The following is a 3,567-nucleotide window of genomic DNA, read 5'->3' as shown; positions in this document are numbered from 1 at the left end:
GTGCCAGAGGTGTGTGTTGAGGAGGGTTGTTACAGTAGAGAGAGGTCGGGGCGGCAATGGGATGGGGGTGATGAAGGGAGGCAGCGGTTTGGAATCGGCCCTGCACAGTCGGGGCTGCCCGTCTTTCCTACTGTATTGTGTGGATTGTGTCAGAATGGCTGCGCGAGAGTGTGAAGCGCGAACGTCTTTTCCAGCTCACGCAGGAAAAGCCGCAGCAGGGCGGCGGCTTGCCCCGGGCCCGGGTAGCTCAGTCGGTAGAGCATCAGACTCTTAATCTGAGGGTCCAGGGTTCAAGTCCCTGCTCGGGCGGGTCGCTTTTAAATTGCACTGCCACGGGACAACAGCGAAGGCGTCGTGCGAGCAAATCAGACTGAATGGCCCTCACATTGTGGCGGTGGGAAGCAAGCACAGGCCACTTTTGCCTGCATTTCCGAAATGTGGCAGTTGCTGCCAAACTCGCGGTGTTTCTCCCGCAAAGCGTGGCTTCTGTTTGAATTGATCTCTTTCAGGTTCTCCAAATGTGCGTAATCAGAAATTAGCTTCGAATCCCTCGACTGTGGAAACAGGCTCCCGACTCTCCCAGTAGTATCCCCCACACACCCAAACCCCTACCGCATGACTCTATTTACCCCGAACAAATGCACCGAACCTACACATCCCTGAAAACAATGGGCAATTTAGCATGGCCAGAACACCTGACCTGCACACCTTTGGACTGTGGGAGGAATCCGGATCCGTCCGACGAAATCCACGCAGACACGGGTAGAATGTGCAAACTGCACACAGGTAGTCGCCCGAGCCTCGAATCCGACAAGGGTCTGTGGCGCTGGGAGGCAGCAGTGAAATCCTGATTCTATTTGCACGTGCTGAAGCTTCGATTTATGGACACTGCTGTCATCGATGGTCTGCTTTTTTAAAATCAAGTCAGACACTTCAAACGGAACCTTTCATGCACATCTTCCTTGTTTTGGTGCTGATGGTGATGTGGCAGTGCGTGTGGGAGTGTCGGTGCCTGCGGCTTGTGTTCGGGTGGATTGTGTCGAGCAGAGAGTGGATGCTGGGGGTAGGGGCTGTGCGTGGTGTTGGAGGGATGATGATGAGGCCGTCTCATGAGCACCGCTCTTATTTTGGCGGTGCTGTGTTGTAAGCTTGCTGATGGCTTTGACGGTGCCAGAGGTGTGTGTTGAGGAGGGTTGTTACAGTAGAGAGAGGTCGGGGCGGGAATGGAATGGGGGTGATGAAGAGAGACAGCGGTTTGGAATCGGCCCTGCACAGTCGGGGTTGCCCGTCTTTCCTACTGAATTGTGTGGATTGTGTCAGAATGGCTGCGCGAGAGTGTGAAGCGCGAACGTCTTTTCCAGCTCACGCAGGAAAAGCCGCAGCAGGGCGGCGGCTTGCCTCGAGCCCGGGTAGCTCAGTCGGTAGAGCATCAGACTCTTAATCTGAGGGTCCAGGGTTCAAGTCCCTGCTCGGGCGGGTCGCTTTTAAGTTGCACTGCCACGGGACAACAGCGAAGGCGTAGTGCGAGCAAATCAGACTGAATGGCCCTCACATTGTGGCGGTGGGAAGCAAGCACAGGCCCCTTTTGCCTGCATTTCCGAAATGTGGCAGTTGCTGCCAAACTCGCGGTGTTTCTCCCGCAAAGCGTGGCTTCTGTTTGAGTTGATCTCTTTCAGGTCCTCCAAATGTGCGTATCAGAAATTAGCATCGAATCCCTCGACTGTGGAAACAGGCTCCCGTCTCTCCCAGTAGTATCCCCCACACACCCAAACCCCTACCGCATGACTCTATTTACCCCGAACAAATGCACCGAACCTACACATCCCTGAAAACAATGGCCAGAACACCTGACCTGCACACCTTTGGACTGTGGGAGGAAACCGGATCCGTCCGACGAAATCCACGCAGACACGGGTAGAATGTGCAAACTGCACACAGGTAGTCGCCCGAGGCTCGAATCCGACAAGGGTCCGTGGCGCTGGGAGGCAGCAGTGAAATCCTGATTCTATTTGCACGTGCTGAAGCTTCGATTTATGGACACTGCTGTCATCGATGGTCTGCTTTTTTTAAAATCAAGTCAGACACTTCAAACGGAACCTTTCATGCACATCTTCCTTGTTTTGGAGCTGATGGTGATGTGGCAGTGCGTGTGGGAGTGTCGGTGCCTGCGGCTTGTGTTCGGGTGGATTGTGTCGAGCAGAGTGGATGCTGGGGGTAGGGGGACTGTGCGTGGTGTTGGAGGGATGATGATGAGACGCCGAAGTGTGCGCAAGGCGAGGGAGCGGTGTTGAATTGTGTGCGTGGTGTGGTGTTTTACGAGGTGCGGTGGTGTTCTGATGGGGAGAGACTTGAAGTCGACTCGTTGTCACGGTGATGAGGGCTAACAGAAATTGCGGGCCACATTAAAAGGGATCTGTGGTGGATGAGTTCTGCCCTGAGATGTTGTCGGTTGCTGAGGGTGGCACTGCTTCACAAAACTGGCGAGCCGCTTGGATTCCACCCTTGGGCGACTGTCAACGTGGAGTTTGAAAAAACACAAAAAACACGGAGAACGTGCAATGTCTTTTCAAGCTCAGCCTGGAACGGCCGCAGCTGGACGCCCCCGTTTCGTTCAGTTGGTAACTCATCGACGTCTAATATGTGGGTCCAGGGTTCAAGTCCCTGCTTCGGCGTTCGCTTTGGAATGGCACTACCATGCGCAGAGCTCGCAAAACGCGCTCGATGTCCCTCACATTCTGGCGGTGGGAAGTCAACAATGCCCAGGTCTGGCTCGATTTGTGCACTTTCGCAGGTGATGCCATGCTCGCTGTGTTTCTCCCGCAACGTCAGAGTTTTGTTTGATTCCATCCCTTTTAATGTCCTCAACATTGTGGCTCGAAAGTGCTCCATTATTTACACCTCATTCAGTTTCCCCGCCCTTTTTCCCAAGAGATGGTCAAGTTTTGCTCCTTGTCTCGTAGGTACACGTCCACGCACAGACTGAATAAGAATATATTCTTGTACACATCTGACCCTAACCTTAACAGAATGTTCTGCATTGAAACATATATCTATGTTTAGAAAGTTAAAATTCCCTACCATTACCGCCTTATTATTCTCACAGAAAACTGAGATCCCTTGCCAAAATTAGTTTTTAATTTCACGCTTTCAAGGGGAGTAGTATATACTACAATCACTAAATGATCATTCCCCTCTTATTTCTCAGTTCTGACCGAATAACTTCACTGGATGCACTCCTCGGAATATGCTCCCTAAATACAGTTGGAATGCTATCCATATTTAGAAACTCCACTCCCCTCCTCTCTTCCATTTTTTGTGTTCTGCCTTTGTCTCTGTACCCTGGAACATTTAGCTGCCAATCCTGTTCATTCCTGATGCATGACTCTGTATCAACTATGATGTCCCAGTCCCATGTTCCAAAACATGCCCTGAGCTCATCTCCTTTACCTGTCAGGCCTTTTGCATTGAAAGAATTGAATTTATCAGTTCAACCTCATTCTCGACTTTGCTCTTGCCTGTCTTGACTGTATGACTTGCCCCTTCTCCCAACCAGCCTTACAATGATCT

General features: G+C 51.8%; 2 non-coding genes across 2 annotated transcripts; both read left to right on the top strand.

Moving 5' to 3' along the window:
* The first annotated feature begins 236 nt into the window (after positions 1-236).
* Positions 237-309, top strand: trnak-cuu. Its single transcript has one exon. It is a non-coding gene; the product is annotated as a tRNA-Lys (tRNA).
* A 1,094-nt stretch (positions 310-1,403) lies between these two features.
* On the top strand, positions 1,404-1,476 carry trnak-cuu. The gene has a single exon. It is a non-coding gene; the product is annotated as a tRNA-Lys (tRNA).
* The last annotated feature ends 2,091 nt before the right edge of the window (positions 1,477-3,567 follow it).

Source organism: Chiloscyllium plagiosum, unplaced genomic scaffold (genome assembly GCF_004010195.1).
Source record: "Chiloscyllium plagiosum isolate BGI_BamShark_2017 unplaced genomic scaffold, ASM401019v2 scaf_11717, whole genome shotgun sequence".
In the NCBI taxonomy this organism is placed as follows: domain Eukaryota; kingdom Metazoa; phylum Chordata; class Chondrichthyes; order Orectolobiformes; family Hemiscylliidae; genus Chiloscyllium; species Chiloscyllium plagiosum.
The sequence above is the reverse complement of the archived record's forward strand: the minus strand, read 5'-3'. Positions and strand labels throughout refer to the sequence as shown.